We start from the raw sequence: 24,870 nt of genomic DNA, 5'->3' as shown, positions 1-24,870 counted from the left end.
TGTTGGGGAAAAGGCTTGCCTTCCATCATCGATAGGGGAAACAAGGAGCTAGTCCGGGTTTGTCATAGAATCATCTAAAAGCTTGTCACAAACATTGGTTCAGATGGAGGTTTTCTACCACCAGACATGGAATAGGTAAAGGAATCAAACACGGGATCCTAGTGTACCTTACCTTTTGAAACAGGACATATTTCTACCCCAGGGATTCCTTTGAGTGTGTTGTGCATTTTATCATGCTTTCAGAATGATTGAGGATTGAAAACAAGGCAAATTTGGAAACGAAACTGCAACTTTTTTATTGGAATGGCAAAAGCTTAACAGACTTGAAAGAACGATTCCTAGGACACACCCTAGGTCATCGCGGAACAAACGACTCAACTTCAAGAAAAGAAAGTCCTAGACTCGACTCGACTAAGATAAGAAAACAGATCCCGACTCATAATTTTCAAATCTGGTCTTGAGCTTTCTCTTGTTCAGCTATCAGCTTAGATGCTCGGCTCTTCTCCTTGATCCCTTTTATGGTCGACCTCCATCCCAAGGTAGTCCTCCGAGGATCTACGCCAGTGATGAAGGTTGGTGAATCGAATTGCCCTTTATTAACTTCGTTAACGAGAGTAGTACATTCTGGAGCAAGACTTCCGATTTGAATTTCATTCTTCGGGTTTGGCAAGAATTCAAAGCAATCTACAAATATCTTCCCGATAAACACCCCTTTCAAGTGACATGGGCGGATAAGATGGGAATAATCGACATTGTCTTTGACAGAAACAAAGTTGGCGTGATCGCCAAATGGATTGGTAATGTTATTAGGTTTAACAGCTGGGATTGGGAGCGTTCCGTTCTCAATCATGTCTTGAATTTCGTGCTTCAGTCGATAGCACCTTTCAGTATCATGGCCTTTCCCTTGATGAAAGGCACAGTAGGCATTTGGTTTATACCATTTACCTTGTTGATCAGCGGGAGGGTCCGGAGTTGGACCAATAGGCTTCAGCTTTCCTTGGGCTATGAGCCTTTGGAGAGCATATGTATAAGTGCATCCGATATCGGTGAATGCCCTAGGTGTTTGGCGCTGCGACTTCTTCGATTGCCCTTCTAAGAGATTGATGGCTTCATCAATATGGGTCGTTGCTGGGGCCTTGCCCTTAGACGATGAGGCCCCTTGGTACCCTTTCGGCTTTTCAGCCTCTGCCCTTATGACATCATCTTCTACCTTTATCCCGATTCTTATCAATTCTTTGAAAGAGCCAAAATTCTGGTATTTCAGGGCATTGCGATAAATAGGTCGTAGATTCTTTACGAACTTATCTACCATTTCAACTTCGTCAGGCTTCTTGGCTAATTTCACGCTTTCAGCGCGCCATCTTGCAAGGAATTCAGTAAAGCCTTCTTTTTCTTTCTGTGTCATCACCTCCAATGTTCTTATGTTGGTTTGAATCTCGACATTATCAGCATAGTGCTTGCAGAACTCCACCGTAATATCTTCGAAAGTGGGGAAGTTCTTAAGGTCAAGATTGTAGAACCACGCCTTCGGGTGTTCACCCAGAGATTGGGCAAAAATTTCAGAGAGCATGTCAGCAGGTACTCCCTTCAGTGCTAAGTACCCTTTATAGGCCTTAACATGGTGGATGGATCTTGGTGCCCTTGAACTTTGGGATGTCGGTGAGCACCATGTTCGTGGGCAACTTATCTCGAATGGGGCATAGGCCCTAGCATTCTCATAGTGAATGTTCTTCCCCAGGGAGAGCTTCAAACGGTCTTCGATTAACTTGAACCGTTTTTCCGGATCATCGGTGGTGGAGGGGAATCTTCACCCGGCTTAGATTCGATTGCATCCATTCGGGTCATCATGAGGTTCACGGCCTCAGTAAGCTTGTTAACAGCATCTTCCATTGCTTGAAGTCGGGTTTTTGGCGGCCTTTCTACAAGAAAACCCCGTACTGAGTCAATATTTAAAGTAAGAGCCCCTACACACTTAAGGACACGACCCCAACTCGACTTGAACAAAGACTCGACTTGAGATTGACTAACCAAAGGTTCAACTCACGGTTTGATTTAGACATCGGTTCATTTTAGACTCGACAAAACGACATGACTCAAACTGTCATAACTCGATTCTAAACTGGACTTGGTGTGACTAAACCCGTGATTCGGCTAACACAGCCCATGGGTTCGAGTGAAAACGTCCTAAAGGGCCTAGCTTGGACGTTTTTTGTGGACTATCCTAGACCAAAAGGTCGACCAACATGACTCGAAGCCCAAGAGGTGAGCTTGGGCGACCCAACAAGGTCGTGTTCTAGACTCTTAGAACGAAACACACCCGGCCTAACACGGCCATGACCCGGACACAACTTGACGCATTTCATGCTTGGTTGAGGTTCGAGAAACATTTTGGATTGAAAATGAAGGATTGATTTGAAAATGAGATTTGAAATGGGCAGCATGCCGGCTATAAAAGCTCATTTTGGGCCGAAATTTCTAGTCCTATTTGGGCAGCGTTCCGCGTTTTTAAAACCATGCTATTTTGAAAATAAGTTGTTCAAAAGTTCGGTTTTGAAAAGGACATGGGAATTTTCGAAAAAAGGACTCGGGAAAACACTTTGCACATTGTCATTCTCATGTTATAAGAATGTATGCTCCTAGACATCTCTAAGTCTCGGCAAGTCTTCTATAAGAAGGTCTATGCCCTCCATCCTTTTGCGGTCTTATAGAGCAAGGTGTCTTAAGGTAAAGTACCTAGAAGATCGTCCCCACCCTCAAGAACCACGCGAGGCGAAGTGGAAGCGAGCAAAGTGCAGCTTCCTGGCATAGTGGGACGTCGCCCCCCACGCATCACGAAGAAACGCTGGGACGGCCCGGGCAAGTCCTTAAGGGTTTATGCATGAATCGTAGCACTATGAGTAATGTTTTACTTTCCAACACTTTCTTTTCAAGTTTCACCTCGGAGGAAAAGACCCTAGAAAAACAGTGTAACTAGTCCTCTTTTCCCAGGGAGTCGCCAAAAGCGTGGACAAGGCCCTCGGGAAGCTGCGTCCGCGGGATCCACACCAGGCATAATCGACTCGAGGTTCTTTCGAATCGAATTAAGACCAATTAGAGTCGCCACCAAGTTTTTTGGGAACTTGGAACCGTTCAAGTCAACTTTACACCTTTCATCGAAAAGCATAAAGCCAATCGACTACGAGTGATTAAAGATAAAGACTTGTACCCTATATCACTCGATTTGAATGACTCTCGTAATCCAATGGTATTTAGACGGATCCACAAACCATAGATCTTGAGTAAGGGGTGAGGGTACGTGTTGGGAAGCCCATAAGGACACCCAACCCCGCCCGTCGATAACGGCCTCTACTAAGTCAAGTGTGGATTTCAAACAAGGTCATAGCTACTACGATATATGAAATGCAAACATCGTTTTAACCCTTAACATGTGACAACAATTTCTATGTCGTTTTAGATGCAACTAAACTAACTTTGTCAAAGTTGTAATTTAGCATGTGGGTTGATTGATCTAACAACATACAAAACAAAGCAAACAAGGCTTAAGGGGGAATGGGGGAGCCGTTGGGATCTACCTATTACAAACCAGGCATTTCATGCCGACGCAACGATAAATAAATTACAACTCGATCTAATTACAATTGCTACATACGACTCAAAACACGACACAAAACACACGGCCATGGGGCCTTGAAAACCGTGCACATGAGGGTGGCCCACGGCTCACATGACCCACGGTCCTTGGGTCACTCCTCGTAATGCGTGCTCGCGCTTAATCTCATCGAATTAGACATAAGGCTACGCACCAAAGCATGCATTAGCATAAACCGGGCCATGTTGCTTTAAACAACATGCGGTTTACTACGCTCCTACAAGCATTGGGGAACAACCGTCTATCCAAACAAGACCAAGGTTTTTGAAAAGGTTTTGACTCAATAAAAGAAAGCTAACTTGAAAAAAATACAACTCGATAACAAACGATAAATTACAAACAATGAAACAACGAGGAAACAAACGGTATAAAAACAAAACGAGAAAGGTAAATAAAACGGCCACCCCACGGCCCAAACCAACGGCCACCCTCACGGCCAAGACAAGGCCAACCTAGTTCCTAGGTTAGATTCATTGGTTAGATCGAATGATTGCGAAAAGGGATAGGAAACAAGTTAGAAAACGAGTTAAAAACGATGTCGATTGATTGTCGCGCAAGGGTGCATTCTACACGGCCTAAAGGGTCTAATTAGGTCAAATTCGCTAATTAATTTAACTCATCGAGTGTCAATAAGAAGGTGCTAATCACGCACTCTTATACTAGCGAGAAATTAGGTGAAAGAGAGAGATGCATTCAATTATTTACAGAATCGTCGATTGATTTTATAACTTACGTCGAAGCCACCTATCGTGTCTAATTAGGTTATTAAATTAAATTAAAGTCATCTAAATACGTCATAGGTTAACAACCAGAGGTTAAACTAACATGCAACGGGTCCTAGGGTCTGTCGATTTGGCCGAAACAAAAGGGAGTCGAAAACGAAGAACGAAGTTAGATAATTGTTTTATTTATGCCCTACTTTGAACACGAGGATATGTAAATGAGACGGGGGTGTACGACCGACAGATGTAGCGGTTTCTTTTCCCATCTCAAGTCAACGCGGGTGTTCATAGTGGTACTTTAACTCATACTCGGACTAACTAGTTTCATAGTTAATTTAAAACAATCGATAAACAAGCGAAAAAACAAACTGTGGACAAGGCCCTCGGGAACTGCGTCCGCGGGATCCACACCAGGCATAATCGACTCGAGGTTCTTTCGAATCGAATTAAGACCAATTAGAGTCGCCACCAAGTTTTTTGGGAAATTGGAACCGTTCGAATACCTCGTGTCATGTCAAGACACAAAGTAGTGACATGAACACTAAGCAATCGTTACCCTTAGCATTCTATGTCTAGAATGACTCTCGTGGATGCCAATGAACATGGGTGCTCACGGAGATCTGGAGTAAGGGGTGAGGGTACGTATTAGGAAGCTCTTTTGATCGAACACCTAATCCCGCCCGCCTCGATAGCGGCCTCTACTAATGATTAGGGAAGTTATTCGTACTCGATATATCGTCGGCTACAATGCATGCAATGCAACATCCATTGGATTAATCCTAGCATGTGAGAATTAGACTAAGTCGGTTGACATGTAATTAGCAAACAATTGGGTCGAAGTTGGAATTAATGCTCATTTACATGTGAAGCATACAAATGATAAAAGAAACACAATAATGAAAATATAAATTACATTAATTACATTGGATTAGGCGATTTATGTCGAAAATACCTTTAAAACGGATGATTTGATAAAAAAGAATAAAAGAATAAAACACGACAGATCAGAAGGTGGTAATACAGATATTAGTTGATTAATACGTAGACTAATTAAACTAGGTCAAAGCAGAAAAGGAGTTCAGGGACAGAATTCACCCTGGTGCCGATTGGTCGGGATGCTCCCGTCTATTGCAGGTAACAAGATCTATTCTCCTGTTTTAGTCTCCTTGATTGATTTTCCTTTTATCACAATTCTTGTGTTGTTGCCACGTTTTTGCTGCATTCTGCCACAATTTTGTCACGATTTTGTTGCATTCTGCCACAATTTTGCTGTATTCTGCCACGATTCCTGCCACAATTCCGTTTTTTCCTTCTTTTTTTTTTTTTTTTTTTTTTCGTCTTTTTTTTTTTTTTTTTTTTTTTTTTTTTTTTTTTCTTCTTCTTTTTTTTTCGTCTCTTTTTTTCGTCTTTTTCATGTTTTTTTTTTTTTCTTTTTTTTTTTCTCTTTTTTTCAGGTGTGGCTTTGCGAGAGATTTTGGCTCTTCGCCCCGCCGCGTGAGCCCAGCTCGTATCTCGCTCGTATGCTGACTATGCGTGCCAAGCGATATGAAGACGAGCATCAAAATGACCTTGCATATTGGCGAAACAAGCGACGGGGGGGGAGTGTCGCCCTCTTTCTTTGGTTCATGCCTTGGCTTCGCCTCAAATCCTTTACTATCCTTAGGAAGATGACAAGACCAGGCGTTTTGCAGCCATCGGGGTTAGAGAGGTCTATTCACATTTACCCGACCGCGTCTGCGTCGGATGGGCATGAGACAAATAATTCCCAAGTGTGAGGTCATTGCGGGACGAGCAAGAGAGTCAATTCCTCTATATGTGATGATTGGCTCAAAAGGTGGCACCAAAGGCGTCTTTGGTACGTATCTGCGCGCCCTCAGACTACCTGGGTATCCCCGTCTTATACTAAATGGCTTAAAGAGAAGACCGAATCAGGTAAGGACTTGTGTCGGAAGGATGAGCTTGTCGACATCAAATATTATGACAAAAGCAGAAGCAGTCGCGACTTCTTTGTTAACGATCTTTCGTCTGCATCTGGACCTGAAGCTAATACTGAGAAGACTCCTAAGATCGACTCACGGGCGACAGTGTGTGGAAACGGTTGGGTTCAAAGGCACACTCGGGCTCAGCCTTAGAAGGGAGGCTTGGTCCTCGCTTGAGTGTAAAAGATAGGCTGGGCCCTCGGGAGGAAATGACGATTCCTCCTAAGAAGCGCGCCAGACAGAACACAACTACCCCTCCCCCTCCGGAGCCTCGTTCGCGTGACCCAAAAGGCAAAGGGAAAACGAAGATGTAGGAGCCTTCGACTCCAAATATATTATTTGATACTACTACTTATTATTTGTTGCTAGCTGTTTTTCTTTTTTTTCTTTTGAAGGATGTAATGGGCATCGCCCGATCTTTAATAAGACTTACTATCTATTAAAAAATTCCAGTTTCTGCATAAAATTTCATTTTATTCCAAGAAGGGTCGGTTGTACTCTTTTTAAGAGCTGCCCACGTATCTGTTATCAACAGAATCAAACCGAGCTCGTAGTTCCACAAAACAAATGCGCTACAATCATCGATTTATAACGCACAAAAAGCAGCGAAGCAAAAGTGCCGCGGCCTAGACTCGCTCACGAGCACTGCAATTCAAAATTTTTATTTTACGACATTGAGAATGAGTTCTACGGATAGTATTTCTTCAGTTGATCCAAATTCGTCGGATTCGCAAAATCATTTCCATCTAGATCATCAGTCGACTGCGCCTCCCGATAATATTTTCTTTACCAGGTAAGGACCGGCCCAATTCGGCTTGAATTTTCCCCTCGGGTCGATTGGTAATAAAGCGCCTGAGACTTTAGGACCAAATCCCCATCTTTTATTCCTCGAGGTTTCACCTTCTTGTTAAATGCCCTTTGTATCCTTTTCTGATAGAGTTGAACATGGTGTAACGCATTTAGCCGTCGCTCGTCGAGCATGACCAAGGAATCATACGGCTTGCGGCCGATCGACTTCAGGACGACTTTCTAACAGGATCCTTAAAGAAGGTACCTCTAATTCGATAGGGTGAATGCCTCCATCCCATACGTTAAATAGAACGGAGTTGCTCCAGTGGTTGTGCGAATAGACGTTCAGTATCCCCCCACGGTCGAACGGTATCTTTTACGGCCATTCGCGATAATTGTCGGTCATCTTTCCGAGGATCACGGTGATTGTCTTGTTGGCGGCTTCCACCGCACCATTTGTTTGAGGTCGATACGGTGACGACTTGTGGTGTTTGATTTTATACTTTTCAAGTATTACGGCGAGTTTCACTGGAAGTGAGTGCCATGATCGCTAATGAGCTCATGCGGCACCCCATATCTGCAAATGATTTCATTCTGAATGAACTTTGCTACCTGCTTTGCTTGTAAAACCTTGTACGATTTCACTTCCACCCACTTCGTGAAGTAATCGATGGCGACTAACATGAAGCAATGCCCACCTGTTCCAGATGGGTTGACCTTTCCGATAATGTCGATTCCCCATGTTGAGAAAGGCCATGGTGATGTCGAGTATATAATGATGACGGTGGCACATCTTTGTATGTTTGCGAAGATTTGGCAATTATGGCAATGTTTGACATATTGGCGACAATCTGTCTCCATCGTGGTCCAATAATACCCTAATCTCATATTTTTACGAACCAGCATATGGGCGTTCATGTGTGGGCCACACTCTCCGTCATGGACTTCTTCCATGACTCTTTTCGCAGTTGGTGAGTCTATGCATCGCAGAAGGATGTTCTGTGCAGTCTTCTTGTACAATTGTCCGTCATTGGTTCTAACGAACTGAGCGGCTAGCATTCGAATAGCGCGCTTTCCGCGGTTATCCATGTCGGGTGGATACTCTCCTGATTCTTTAAATTTCAGAATAGCATGATACCAAGGTTCGGCCTCGGTTTCTTCTGTGTCTCCGATTACGTTAACATAGGCGGGTGATGATCTTCGTTCGACACATATCGACATAGTATCCATATGATCAGGTATGTTGATCGAAAACTAGCTTTGATAGTGCATCCGCAAACTGGTTTTCATCTCTGGGGAGGTGCACGTACTTGACATCGGCGAACAACTTTTCTAGTTCTTCGATTTTTGCTTGGTACGGAGCCAAGCTATCACTTCGGGTTTTCCACGTCCTGGCCACTTGATTGATCACTAATGACGAGTCCCCATGTACTACAAGCTTTTTGATACCTAACTCGAGAGCACTGTGCAAACCGAGTAGGCATGCTTCATATTCAGCCGCGTTATTAGTGACGTTAAAGTCCAACTTGATCGAAATAGAAACATGTTCACCTTCTGGCGAAATGAGTAGAACTCCTATCCCGTATCCCCTATAGTTCGATGCTCCATCAAAATAGAGGTCCCACGTATCATTGTCTATGTGAACGATATCTTCGTCGGGAAACGACCATGTATCCACAACCTCAGTTTCTTCTATCGGGTTATCCGCCGAAGAAGTCGCAACCGCCCTTCCCTTTATCACTTTTAGCGGTACATATTTAAGGTCGAACTCGGAAAGCATCAAAGTCCATCTTGACACCCTGCCGTTCAGAACTGGTTTTTCGAACAAGTATTTGATCGGGTCCATCTTCGAGTGGATGCAGACACTATGACTGAGCATGTAGTGCCGTAACTTCTTCGTCGCCCATACTAAAGCCAAACATGTCTTTTCGAGTTGAGTATACTTGATTTCATACTCCAAGAACTTTTTACTAATGTAGTAAATTGCTCTTTCCTCTTTATCGATTCTGCTGCGACAAAGATTGCCCCCATTGCAGTATCCGTGATCGTAAGATACAACAAAAGTGGTAACTTGTAGTTGGTGGGCTGAGCACGGGGAGGGAAGATAGTATTTCTTTGATCTTATCGAACGCGACTTGACGGTGATCATCCCATACGACGTGTTCCCGACCTTCAATTTCTTGAAAATTGGTTCGCATATCATAGTTAGCCTTGCCACGAACCGACTTATATATTGGATTCTTCCGGGAAACCTCGAATTTCCTTCTCGGTTTTCGGGTGAGGCATTTCCATTATAGCCTTTATTTTTTATGGGTCCACCTCGATGCCACGGTGGCTAACGATGTGACCCAACGGTTTGCGGATGTGACTCGAATGCGCATTTTGTGGATTCAACCTCATGTTATACTTGCGCGATCGCTCGAAGAATTTGCGTAACGTACCAAGGTGGCCATCACGCTCCTTTGACTTGACAATCATGTCGTCGACATAAACCTCGACTTCCTTGTGCATCAAATCATGTAACAATGTTGTCGCGGTCCTCTGGTATGTAGCCCCTGCGTTTATCAACCCAAAAGGCATTCTTTGTGTAGCAATAGGTTCCCATTGCGTTACGAACGCAGATCTTATGCATATCTTCTACCGCCATCTTGATCTGATTATAACCGGCGTATCCATCCATAAAGGATAGTAACGCGTGTTTTGCCGTGTTGTCCACCAGGATGTCGATGTGAGGTAATGGGAAATCGTCCTTCGGACTTGCCTTGTTTAAATCCCGGAAGTCAACACAAACCCGAACTTTACCATCTTTCTTTGGTCTGGGAACGACGTTAGCCACCCGGTCGAGTATTCGACACTTTGATGAACCCGACTTTGAGTTGCTTGTCGATTTCTTCTTTGACCTTCAAAGACCAATCAGTGTGCATTTTGCGTAGCTTCGCTTGATCGGCTTATATCCCGGCTTGATTGGGATCCTGTGCTCTGCAATTTCCCTATCAATGCCCGGCATGTCTTTGTAGGACCATGCGAAAACATCTTTGAACTCATGCAACAAATCAATGAACCCCTGTCTTTCGGTGGGACTTAAAGTAGTTCCTATTTTAAGCTCCTGTGGTTCTAAGGTTGTACCTACATTGATGGTTTCGGTATCTTCGATGACCGAGGTTTTCTGTTCGTACTCTTCCAACCCTTTTATCAACTGTAGAGGTGGTTCCATTTCTTCTTCTTCTTCTTCTTCGACCAACTGTTCATCCTCGACCTCAGTCTCAATGTCATTATTAAAACAATCATTTTCAAAAATTGAATTGCAATGTAAGTAAGACAAGTCGTAAGCAAACTGGTTCATATTATTATTGATTTGAAATTGCGCGAAATGCGCTAACATTTGAGCCAACTGATCAGAACTCAGTGGCGAGATAGGGGTATTCGGGGACAGGCCCAGGAATACCACCATTAGGAAAAGGATAGGAAGGAAAGCTAGGGAGGGGTATTTTCAACACCGACTCCTTAGACTCAATCTTAGGACCTATCTCAGACTCAGACTCCGACTCAGACTCAGACTCAGAATCGGTAACATCATTGGGCTTGAACATCTCTCCTTCTCCCGTTGTCAACTTGAAAAGAAGTCCTTTGTTGTCAGTCCACTTGATTGTTTTCCGCCATCCCGTGTTGGTCCTAAGAGGATCCACATCGGTGATGAGGGTAGATGGGTCGAACCGCTCGCTTCTCAGGATCATGCTTACCAAATCTTCGTTTGGTATTGGTGATTTCTTCTCTTCACCGAAAAGGAGACCCATAGCTTTCTCGTCATTTATTGGATCCGGTTTGGTTTCTACTGGCATCACGGTCAGAATGTCTTCAGGGATGTAGTAGCAATCTTGGAATACTTCGATTCCTGGGACCATAAGGTTCTTCTTTGGGTAAAAGATAGGTTCGGGGAAGTCCATGCAAGGGAGTTCTTCCCCAGCGTTCACGAAGTGACCATTGAGAGTTAGGTGATACGGTCCCATTTTAATATCTCGATCTTCGATCGTTCTTCCCCTCTTTTCCCGTAGATCTTTCTCAGTGGGCTCATATCCAAGCCCGAAGGTTACTCCTTTGGCTACGGGTGGTTTCAACTCGAAAGCCTCCTCCTTTATAGGATATAATGAGAAACCGAAGTACTTCCCGATTTTGAGAATCACCTGAGACATGACTTCCCGTATATAGATCCATATTTTCGGAGTTCAACTCGATCATGTTGACAATCTCGAAACCACATGCGTCATTAGTAGCTTCGACCCTTACTTTAGAAGTAATGTCTCCTCCTGCCACAAGAATGGTGGCGTGGCGTCAATGGGTGACGGTCTTGCCATTGAGTGGGACCTTGATTTTTCGATGCAGCGTTGATGTTACGGCCTTCGCGCAGCATGGATCCGGGCCTTCCCAACAATAAGTTGAAGGATGAGCATATGTCAATCACTTGGCAACTTATTTTCTTTTCCACTTGCCCAGTCTGTACTACTAGATCGACAAGTCCACTCACTCGACGCACAGTGCCATCGAATGCCCGAACTGTCTGCGTAGTGGGGATGAAGTCATTCTTCTCCAAGCCCAGAATATGCGCCGTTTTCAGAGGGAGTACGTTGACAGCCGATCCGTCGTCAACCAAGGTCATAGGGATATGCTTGTTGAGACACACGGTAGCAATATAGAGGGCCAGGTTATGTCGAGGCCCGAACGGCGGCAGATCTTCGTCGGAGAATGTCACACCGTTGGTAATCTGAGGCCGATTCTGGGCGATGTGGGTGACCATATCCGCAGGAGTAGTATTTGACGACACGGTCATGTTCATCAAAGCTTGCAACAAAGCTTGACGATGCTCGAAAGAGCTCAAGATAAGTTGCCAGATAGATACGTCGGCCTTAGTCTTTTGGAGTTGCTTGATGAGGGAAGCCTCGGAGGTCGACCCTTCACCAAGAACTTCGACCACTGCCGGCTCCTTCTGAGGTGCCTTACTCGGGGTATCCTTAGCTTTCTCCACACGATATGGGCGTCCGGATCTAGTCAAATGGTTTGACTCTAGGGCATCTTGCCTCACCTTTAAGATTTCTTCTTGGGTGTGAGGAATTGTCGCACCTTTGACGAGGTAAACATCATCCTCGTCATCGGCCCAAACGCCATTGATTTCATTGCCGCTTCGGAGTATGTAGGGAGTACAATCGACAACAAAATCCCCGAATATGATCTCGTTTCTCGAGTTTGGTAGGAATTCGGAGCAATCTACGAATATTCTTCCGATGAAAACCCCTTTTAGACGACATGGGCGGATCAAGTGAGAGTAATCGACACTATCTTCGGTAGAGACAAAGTTAGTGTGGTCGCCAAACGGATTGGTGACGTTGTTAGGCTTTATGGCCGGGATTGGGAGCGTTCCGTTCTCAATCATATCTTGAATTTCGTGCTTTAGTCTAAAGCACCTTTCGGTATCGTGTCCCTTCCCTTGATGAAAGGCACAGTAGGCATTCGGTTTGTACCATTTGCCTTGTTGATCAGCAGGAGGGTCCGGAGTTGGACCAATGGGCTTCAACTTTCCTTGGGCCATGAGCCTTTGAAGAGCATAGGCGTAAGTGCATCCGATATCAGTGAATACCCTCGGAGCTTGGCGCGGAGGCCTTTTTGACTGTCCATCTAAGAGATTGACGGTGTCAACAAAATGGGCCGCTGCGGGTGCTTTTGCTTTTGATGATGAAGCCCCTTGGTATCCCTTTGGCTTCTCAGCTTCAGCAATTCGGACATCGTCCTCTACCTTTATCCCGATCCTTATCAATTCTTTGAAAGAACCAAAATTTTGGTATTTCAGAGCATTACGGTAAACCGGTCGTAAATTCTTCACGAACTTATCTACCATTTCAACTTCATCAGGCTTTTTAGCTAACTTCACGCTTTCAGCGCGCCATCTTGCGAGGAATTCAGTAAAGCCCTCTTTCTCCTTTTGCGTCATAACCTCCAAAGTTCTTATGTTGGTTTGAATCTCGACATTGCCAAAGATAGTGCTTACGTAACTCCACCGTAATATCTTCGAAAGTGGGGAAGTTCTTAAGGTCAAGATTGTAGAACCAAGCCTTTGGGTGTTCTCCCAGAGATTGGGCGAAAATTTCAGAGAGCATATCAGCAGGTACTCCCTTCAGTGCCAAGTACCCTTTATAGGCCTTAACATGGTGGACTGGATCTTCGGTGCCCTTGAACTTTGGGATGCCAGTGAGTACCATGTTCGTGGGCAACTTGTCCTGAACTGGGGCATAGGCCCTAGCATTCTCATAGTGAATATTCTTCCCCTGGGAGAGCTTCAAACGGTCCTCGATGAACTTGAACCGTTTCTCCAAATCAGTCAGAGGTGGAGTAGATGAAGAGGAATCTTCAACCAACTTAGACTCGATCACATCCATTCGGGTCATCATGAGGTTCGCGGCCTCCGTGAGCTTGTTGATAGCATCTTCCATTGCTTGACGTCGGGTTTTTGGCGGCCTTTCTACAAGAAAACCCCGTACTGAGTCAATATTTAAAGTAAGAGCCCCTGCACACTTAAGGACACGACCCTAACTCGACTTGAACAAAGACTCGACTTGAGATTGACTAACCAAAGGTTCAACTCACGGTTTGATTTAGACATCGGTTCATTTTAGACTCGACAAAACGACATGACTCAAACTGTCATAACTCGATTCTAAACTGGACTCGGTGTGACTAAACCCGTGATTGGGCTAACATAGCCCAGGGTTCGAGTGAAACGTCCATAAGGCCTAGCTTGGACGTTTTTTGTGGACTATTCTAGACCAAAAGGTCGACCAACATGACTCGAAGCCCAAGAGGTGAGTTTGGGTGACCCAACAAGGTCGTGTTCTAGACTCTTGAAACAAACCCGGCCTAACACGGCCATGACCCGGACACGACTCGACGCATTTCATGCTTGGTTGAGGTTCGAGAAACATTTTGGATTGATTTTGAAAACGAATAATCGATTTGAAAAAAAAAGAGATTTGAAATGGGCAGCATGCCGGCTATAAAAGCTTGTTTTGGGCCGAAATTCTAGTCCTATTTGGGCAGCATTCCGCGTTTTGAAAATCATGCTAGGTTTGAAAGTAAGTTGTTCAAAAGTTCGGTTTTGAAAGGGACATGGGAATTTTCGAAAAACAAGACTCGGGAAAACACATTGCACATTGTCATTCTCATGTTATAAGGATGTATGCTCCTAGACATCTCTAGGTCTCGGCAAGTCTTCTATAAGAAGGTCTATGCCCTCCATCCTTTTGCGGTCTAATAGAGCGAGGTGTCTTAAGGTAAAGTACCTAGAAGATCGTCCCCACCCTCAAGAACCACGCGAGGCGAAGTGGAAGCGAGCAATGTGCAGCTTCCTGGCATAGTGGGACGTCGCCCCCCACGCATCACGAAGAAACGCTGGGACGGCCCGGGCAAGTCCTTAAGGGTTTATGCATGAATCGTAGCACTATGAGTAATGTTTTACTTTCCAACACTTTCTTTTCAAGTTTCACCTCGGAGGAAAAGACCCTAGAAACACAGTGTAACTAGTCCTCTTTTCCCCAGCGGAGTCGCCAAACTGTGGACAAGGCCCTCGGGAACTGCGTCCGCGGGATCCACACCAGGCATAATCGACTCGAGGTTCTTTCGAATCGAATTAAGACCAATTAGAGTCGCCACCAAGTTTTTTGGGAACTTGGAACCGTTCAAGTCAACTTTACACCTTTCATCGAAAAGCATAAAGCCAATCGACTACGAGTGATTAAAGATAAAGACTTGTACCCTATATCACTCGATTTGAATGACTCTCGTAATCCAATGGTATTTAGACGGATCCACAAACCATAGATCTTGAGTAAGGGGTGAGGGTACGTGTTAGGAAGCCCACGAGGACACCTAACCCCGCCCGTCGATAACGGCCTCTACTAAGTCAAGTGTGGATTTCAAACAAGGTCATAGCTACTACGATATATGAAATGCAAACATCGTTTTAACCCTAACATGTGACAACAATTTCTATGTCGTTTTAGATGCAACTAAACTAACTTTGTCAAAGTTGTAATTTAGCATGTGGGTTGATTGATCTAACAATATACAAAACAAAGCAAACAAGGCTTAAGGGGGAATGGGGGAGCCGTTGGGATCTACCTATTACAAACCAGGCATTTCATGCCGACGCAACGATAAATAAATTACAACTCGATCTAATTACAATTGCTACATACGACTCAAAACACGACACAAAACACACGGCCATGGGGCCTTGAAAACCGTGCACATGAGGGTGGCCCACGGCTCACATGACCCACGGTCCTTGGGTCACTCCTCGTAATGCGTGCTCGCGCTTAATCTCATCGAATTAGACATAAGGCTACGCACCAAAGCATGCATTAGCATAAACCGGGCCATGTTGCTTTAAACAACATGCGGTTTACTACGCTCCTACAAGCATTGGGGAACAACCGTCTATCCAAACAAGACCAAGGTTTTTGAAAAGGTTTTGACTCAATAAAAGAAAGCTAACTTGAAAAAATACAACTCGATAACAAACGATAAATTACAAACAATGAAACAACGAGGAAACAAACGGTATAAAAACAAAACGAGAAAGGTAAATAAAACGGCCACCCCACGGCCCAAACCAACGGCCACCCTCACGGCCAAGACAAGGCCAACCTAGTTCCTAGGTTAGATTCATTGGTTAGATCGAATGATTGCGAAAAGGGATAGGAAACAAGTTAGAAAACGAGTTAAAAACGATGTCGATTGATTGTCGCGCAAGGGTGCATTCTACACGGCCTAAAGGGTCTAATTAGGTCAAATTCGCTAATTAATTTAACTCATCGAGTGTCAATAAAAAGGTGCTAATCACGCACTCTTATACTAGCGAGAAATTAGGTGAAAGAGAGAGATGCATTCAATTATTTACAGAATCGTCGATTGATTTTATAACTTACGTCGAAGCCACCTATCGTGTCTAATTAGGTTATTAAATTAAATTAAAGTCATCTAAATACGTCATAGGTTAACAACCAGAGGTTAAACTAACATGCAACGGGTCCTAGGGTCTGTCGATTTGGCCGAAACAAAAGGGAGTCGAAAACGAAGAACGAAGTTAGATAATTGTTTTATTTATGCCCTACTTTGAACACGAGGATATGTAAATGAGACGGGGGTGTACGACCGACAGATGTAGCGGTTTCTTTTCCCATCTCAAGTCAACGCGGGTGTTCATAGTGGTACTTTAACTCATACTCGGACTAACTAGTTTCATAGTTAATTTAAAACAATCGATAAACAAGCGAAAAAACAAACAAAAAAGACAATAAAAAAGGCATAAAAAAACGAAATAAAAAGAGAAAAGAGAAGGGGATTTGATGCACCCTCAACCTACATGTATCGTTGACACCGTCTTGGGTCGTAATCGATGGTAGATTTTATCTCGAGAGGCCGTCGTCGACGAAGAACAAAGCAAACACGGGTTTTGGAAAGTTTCTGGACAACGATCTTAAAACAGTGATATCTCCCTCGTTTCACGACGAAAATTCGATTCGAAAGATGTTTTGGAAACTAGAAAGAGAGGAGAACAAGGATCTTAAAGCAACCCCTGCTCGTTTTGGGTTATTGGGCACGAAAGACGAGCACAAACAGAACTGGACAGACAAGAGCAAACCGCGAAAACAGAGTGTTATTTCACTCTGTTTTTCGAGGGATCTCGTGTACTCTCAAGGGCAATTTGGCTCGTAAATCTTTGTCTAATATGTAGATGGATGTTATGTGGTTAATTAGGAACAAGAAACTCGAATTTTTATGGAGTTTTGATGGAGGAACGAAAGGGTTTTCGAAGAGGACATACAAACAGTTTCAGTTTGTATGTCGGTTTTGTTTAGGGTTTTTGAAGGATGTTTAGGGTTTGTTTCTGAGGTTTAAAGCTTGTATGTGATGCTTGGATGTATGGAGGACTTAGAGGAATGAATGTATGGTGAAGGGGTGGTATTTATAAGGAGTTAAAATAGGTTAAAAGAGAGGGGAGGCAAATCGGGCTAGCTCACGGATGGCTGCTGTCCATCGATTTTTGTGAGGGTTTGAGGAGGGTTTTATTGGTGATTAAGCTAGGATAATATGGGTAGGATACTAGGGTATGGGTTAGGGTTAATGGGTACGGGTCTTGGTAGTGTTTGGAGCGGGTTTGGGCTCGCGAATTGAGCTGCAAAACAGGGCATACGGGATTGGGTTGCGGGCTGCTTGTGAGGGGTTTGGGACGAGAATTTGGGCTGCTTGTGAGGGGGTTCGAACATGGGTTGATGGGTATTGGTCTAGGTGGGTTAATGTACTCGAGATTCGTGCCAATTCGCAAAGGAAACGGGCTTAAAAACCGAGCTAAAATCGAGCTCAAAAACACATGGTTAAAAACGAGTTCTTCGCTTTTAAAATCGATTTTTCAAATCAATTAATAAATTAAAATAAATGACTTTTCAAATCAAATATACTCATAAAATGATTTTTCAAATCAATTATTTATTTTATTTTCAATAAAATAAACTTGGGAAAATAAATTCAAAATAAAATAAAATAAATTGAATTTACCTAAAAGACCATAATTTAAATATCATTCAAATTAACAAAATGAACTCACTAAAAAACATTAAATTAAATATCATTTAAAATAATAAAATGAATTCCCTTTAAAAAACATTAATTTAAATATCATTTAAATTAATAAAATACTTCATCGACGACGCCCATTCTACCTCGTAAAACGAGCTCCAAATAATGACAATGACAACTAAAGAATACATGTGTCCTATCATCATCGGGTGTTTGTCGGGTTCTCTATAAATTCCAATATCGACGGATACGGGTATCTACAACAATATTGTATAATTATATTCAATATACATTTAATTAAATATAAAACGCTTATATTCAATTTACGAATTAACTGCTTAATTCACCTTAGCCATTATTATTTAATCCGTATTAAATAAAATATCTCAACATCACATTTTGACTAATTATAAGTCAAATAACTCAGACTAACTGGTTAGTCAATTTTTGGCATCTATATGACTGTATTTTCATACCGTCACATCTCTCAAACGTATCCTATAGGTGTGACTTTTAGGGACCAGTTGATCACCGCCATCTGTATGACAATAACGTCAAACTTATCTAGCAAGCCAACCGTTATTGATAAACGTGGACCAACCGATTATAATACAAAAGTATACCCTTTGATCCTTTTAGAGATTTATAAGTCCTTGCACTAATCGTAAAGGACACATTTAACAAGCTCCCACTTGTCCGTACAAGTGTATGTGCAATGACGTTATCCGCACTAACCGGAGGACACGGCTCAACAAACTCCCACTTGTCCGTACAAGTGTATGTGCGATAACCGATTCTCATATTCATTTAAAATTTCTCCCACTCAATGTAAAACAATTTGCAGATCCGGATCCGCAAAGGTCGTATTTTACAATCGATCCGTATCTAGAGTGGTTTCCCCGACTAGAGAGTAACTTAACCGATAAAACGAACCGCATTCGAGCATGGCCATGCATTTCGATTCTGACTCCTCGAGTGGCCCCGAGAAATATCGAGTACCGATAAAGGTGAATATTTCCTTCAACTCGAACTCCTTCCGATCTAAGCACAACATGAAATGACCCAGAAACAATCTACTTGGCCCCCTGTTACGGATGACCGTGAGAAAGAAACCAAAGTCACCCAAAATCGGCCTTAGTCTCAAGAGATCGATCGATAGTCAAAAGAATCGACTCTTAGGATCACCATGGAGGTCCTATCCACGACCGGCACCGAATGTTATAAAACATTTAGGACTCCACGTCGATGTCACAATTGTGTCCTACGAGATATCCGTATAAATCGCCTCTGTGATTGGTCAGTCAACTGGTTGACTTATGGCTCGTTGAACCCACCATCAACCAACGTCACAAAATAATTACCTTGAGTTATCAGCTCACGTGGGTAATTAAGGACCAAAATTATAATGTTTGTTCAGTTCACTTTGTGGTGTTCAAAATTTGTCGTACAAATCCACATGAAAAAACAAAATATATATAAATATCAAAACGATGATGTCGTATAGAGTACAAAAGAGAATGAATCTAATCCATAAAAGAGTACTACAACTTAGGAACACGTTTAATTCCCATGGAATTAACATGCCCTTCATGCTTATCTTGTCGTAATGGTTTAGTGAGAGGATCTGCTATGTTATCATCTGTAGCAATCTTTTCTATCACTACTTCCTTTTGCTCCACGTAATCTCGGATTAGATGAGCTTTCCGTTGTACATGTCTAGACTTGTTGCTAGACTTTGGCTCCTTAGCTTGGAAGATGGCACCTCTATTGTCGCAATAGATGGTGATCGGGTCATTCGAACTAGGCACTACGAGATAGTCCATGTAAGAATTGACGCATCCATATCGCTTCCTTTGTAGCTTCGGACGCGGCATAGTACTCGGACTCGGTGGTAGAATCTCTTGTAACAGATTTGTTTGGAACTCTTCCGGTGATCATGCAGCGCCATTAAGAGTAAAAACGAATCCAGATCGAGATTTAGAGTCATCCCGATCCGTTTGGAAGCTAGCATCTGCAGAATCGGTTGCGCATAGCTTTTGTTCGCCTCCATAAGTCAATGCCCAATCTTTAGTCCTCCGTAGGTACTTAAGAATGTTCTTGATAGCCATCCAATGTGATTCACCCGGATGCGTTGGAATCGACTTGTCATACTCAATGCATATGCCACGTCCGGACGTGTGCATATCATGGCATACATGATTGATCCTATAGCCGAGGCATAAGGAATCCGTGTCATGCGCTCTTTCTCTTCCGGTGTCTCCGGTGACTGAGACTTGCTCAAATGCACCCCTGGAGCCATAGGAAGAAACCCCTTCTTGGAGTTAGTCATCTTTGAATCTCTCTAGGACTTTGTCTATGTAAGACTCTGATCGAGAGATAACATCCGTCGTGATCTATCTCGATAGATACGGATGCCTAGAATTCTTTGTGCCTCTCCCGGATCTTTCATCTGGAAATGGTTTTTCAACCATACTTTCACCGAAGTTAAGAGAGGTATGTCATTCCTAATCAGGAGTATGTCATCGACATACAATATTAGGAAGACAATCTTGCTCCCACTCGACTTGATGTAAAGACATGGTTCCTCGACCGATCGAGTAAATCCATTTTCTTTAATCACTTGGTCGAAGCGATGATTCCAACTCCGAGATGCTTGCTTAAGTCCATAAATGGAACGCTTAAGCTTGCACACTTTCTTAGGATGTTGTGGATCGATGAAACCTTCGGGTTGTACCATGTACAACTCTTCCTCCAAAAACCGTTTAAGAAGGCGGTTTTCACATCCATTTGCCAAATTTCATAGTCATGAAAAGCGGCAATCGCTAAGATAATCCGAATGGAACGCAACATGACTACGGGTGCAAAAATTTCATCGTAGTGCAAACCTGGCACTTGGGTGAAACCTTTAGCAACTAGTCGTGCTTTATAGATATCTTGTTGACCTTCCACAGAATGCTTTATCTTGTAAAGCCATTTGCATTGAAGGGGACGAACCTTAGCAGGTAAGTCAACGAGATCCCATACGTTGTTCTCATACATAGAGTCCATCTCGGATTGCATGGCCTCATGCCATAGCTTTGAGTCAGAACTAGTCATGGCACCTTTATAGGTTGCGGGTTCACTACTCGTTAAGAGTAAAACGTCATCTATGTCATGTTCCTCGACCATACCAATGTCATGCGGAGGAATAGAGACTCTTCCCGACCTCCTAGGTTCCTCAGAATATTCACCGCAGCAAGGGATTGAAGGAATTGGTTCCTCCAATGGTTGCTCGGTATTTGGTTCTGGAATCTCCGACAGGTCGAAGGTTCTATCACTCTTTGCATTCTCGAGAAATTCCTTCTCCAAGAATGTCGCACTAGCCGCAACAAAAACACGTTGTTCGATTGGCGAATAGAAGTAATGACCAAGTGTTCCTTTAGGATAACCTATAAAGTATGTCTTGACCGATCGCGGGCCGAGCTTATCCTCGTGTCTCCACTTGACATAAGCCTTGCAGCCCCAAACCCGTATAAAGGACAAGTTAGGGACCGTTCCCTTCCATAGTTCATATGGAGTCTTGTCAACAGCTTTAGACGGACTTCGGTTAAGTATTAGAGCGGCTGACAAAAGAGCATAACCCCACAATGAGTCAGGCAACACGGTGTGACTCATCATGGATCGAACCATATCAAGTAGTGTTCGATTTCTCCGTTCGGACACACCATTCAGCTGAGGTGTTCCAGGTGGAGTTAAGCGTAGGGCAATCCCACGTCTTTAAGGTGTTGATCAAACTCGTGAGAAAGATACTCGCCACCACGATCCGAACGCAGTGTTTTAATCTTTCTACCCAATAGGTTCTGTACCCTATTCTGGTATTCCTTGAATTTCTCAAAGGATTCACTTTTGTGCTTCATTAAGTAGACATAACCATATCTACTTAAATCGTCCGTGAAAGTGATGAAATACCTATAGCCTTCTCGTGCGGTGATTGACATAGGACCACATACATCCGTGTGTATGAGTCCTAATAGGTCAGCAGCGCGCATTCCAACACCTTTGAAGGAAATTCGAGTCATCTTACCGATGAGACATGATTCACACGTGCCAAATGATTGAAAATCAAAGGCCGAGATAGCTCCATTCTTTATGAGCTGTTTTACGCGTTTCTCATTAATGTGTCCCATACGACAGTGCCATAGATACGTTTGATCTTTGTCACCAACCTTTAACTTTTTATTCATTACGTGTAATATTTCGGTGGTCTGATCTAAAACATAAATTCCGTTCATGGAGACTGCCTTGCCATAAATCATATCGTGTAAAGAGAAAATGCAAGTATTATTCTCTATTACAAATGAAAAACCAAGTTTGTCAAGTGCGAAACCGAAATAATGTTTTTCAAAGACTGGGTACATAATAGCGATTATATAAAAATAACTCAAATCCGCTAGGAAGTCGGATCACGTATGTTCCCCTTGAGACGGCGACCACTCGTGCTCCATTCCCAACACGCAGTCCACCTCACCCTTTACGAGGGGTTCGATGTTTCGGAGCCCCTGCACATGATTACACAGATGAGAACCACAACCAGTATCAAGTACCCAAGTTCCGTAACTTGCGTGGTTAATCTCAATCATATGAATAAAAGTAGAAGAAGAAGACATACCAACAGGTTTAACACGACCTGCCTTTAAGTCCTCATGATAAACAGGACATGTACGCCTCCAATGCCCAGTCTTGTGGCAATGATGGCATTCCATGTTTTCATTCTTGCTCTTTGTCGCGCCCGATGAGGTGCTCGACTCACCAGGCCCACTCTTACCTGAACCCGACTTCTTAAACTTCGGTTTGCCTCTTTGCTAGGCTTTGGTGAACTTTGCCCTTACCCTTGCCCTTGTTTGACACAACGAGAACATCTTGTTTCATGCTCCCACCGAACTTCATGTCCTTCTCGGTCTGTACGAGAAGGGAGTGCAGTTCATGGGGACTTTTCTTCAAATCATTCATATAGTAATTCGCTCTAAATTGCGAAAAACCATCGTGGAGTGAATGAAGCATGCGGTCAATCACGATGTTCTCGCTGATTTTACAATCAAGCGTCTCCAGTTTCTCGACATTCTCAATCATGCTGAGAATGTGTGGGCTAACCGGTTGGCCCTTCTGGAGTCTCGCATCAAAGAAGAGAGTGGTATGCTCATAGGTCACGATTCTCGGTGCTTTCGAGAATTCCTTGGTGAGCGTGGTGAAAATCTTGTTTGCACCTTGGGCTATGAAGCGTTTCTGCAAATTGGATTCCATTGCAAAAATGAGCACGTTTTTAATCGCACCCGCTTCCATGACGAAATCGTTATATGTAGCGATCTCGTTAGCTCCGGCCCGTGGGGCCGGGGTTTGACGGCATGGGCTCAAGCAGAATTTGAGCTTCCCGTCACCTGCGGCGGCAAAGATTCCGTAATGCCGCCTCCCGATCCGCGAAGTTTGATCCATCATTCTTGATCGAGTTGATCGATTCATCTGATTCATGAAGATCCGAAGCCAGGACTCACGGTCCAATGTGGCACTTGGCATTGGGTCGTTCAAGTGACCAGCCATATTGTTATTTGCAGTTTAAGTGAACGTGATCTACACTGAAAAAGAAAGAAAACACAAAACGAAATAAGCAACTCATCGAGGTGATTTAAGTCTATTAAAATTCATTTTAATCGTGTAGACTCATTGCACTTGTATAATTGATCTCCCTCAAGAATAATACAAGTGATCCCAAGACTCAATTTCCGTAAATTGATAAGCCAACTGTTTAGCTAGTTCTTCCGTAAAAACTCTTGGTCGATAGATTTCTGGAAATCCTATCTATAGTCCACCATGATCACAGGATCGTACGAGTGACCATAGTGTTGAGATAAAATAAGTCAATCGGTTCCAACTTACCCGACGTAGAAGGGGTCATATTATGCCTACCGACGAAGAAGGGATTCATTGGAGTTTGACCTATAAAGACCGTTCTCAATTTTTGTTTATACGAGGAAGATCCCATCAACTAAGTTTCAATTCATTTTAAGTGAACGAATAACTAGCAACTGCGTGAATGAATTAATTTAGATGATGGCTTAAATCGTGTGACATAAGAATGTCATAGAAAACTAACGCGTGACCTCTACATGAGTCAGTTTTCATGCAATAATTAGGTGGTTTGGTTTTTAGGCGGAATATGATGCATACTATCGTTACGATAAAATAAATAAATGAATGCAATACGTAAATAAAAATTCCTAGTGTGGCCTATCCTAGTAAAAAGAACATAATACAACTTTGGAATCCACCGTTGGACCCGAAAAGCTTGTCTTGATGTTCCATCTTTGTCCATGTAGCGGGAGTGAGCATCCGGTCTCCTTCTCTAGTCTTCTCAAAATTACAATTAAAATTTACAAAATATAAACCTATTTACATTCTAAATAAAAACTGTAATTAAAAGAAATAAAGGGAGATACGAGATCTCAAAATACAACCAAGACCGTGTTCCATCATTACGGTAACACGTTCTACTAAGGCCACACTAAGTTACAACCGTTTGCAAAAATAAATAAATACGTAATTAAAAGCATTCAAAAATCAAAAACGATAAATAAAATGCATCAACTAAAAATTAAAATTATTCGTGACATAATTCCGTAATTATGTTAAATTTATCCAAACCACCAAAGACAATTAAAATTATATGACAAAACCGCTTTAGTCAAGTTAATTTTAATCCGAGATAATCCGTTACTATAAATCGTTTTAAAGTAACTTAATTTTACGTGGGTGAACCGTTTCACTATCAAGCGAGAGCATAAATCCGTCTTATGCAATAAAGGCCGAAAAATTTTTTTTTTTTTTATTTTCTTCACTGCTGGGCGTGAACAGTACCCGTAAAAATTTTTTTTTTTTTTTTTTATTTTGCTGCCCAAACCGAGAGCAACAAAAGAATCAAAACAAAAAAAAAAAAAATTAACTCGGCTCATGTCGTGAGCATCAAAGATCAAAACAAACGATTTGATAAAACCCAATTGTAATTTAATCTAATCCGTATAGAAATCAAACTACAATTGATACATCTTCAACATATTGCAATAATTATCGATTAAAA

Source organism: Silene latifolia, chromosome 6 (genome assembly GCF_048544455.1).
Source record: "Silene latifolia isolate original U9 population chromosome 6, ASM4854445v1, whole genome shotgun sequence".
NCBI classification, from domain to species: Eukaryota; Viridiplantae; Streptophyta; class Magnoliopsida; order Caryophyllales; family Caryophyllaceae; genus Silene; species Silene latifolia.
Note: the sequence above shows the minus strand (reverse complement) of the source record.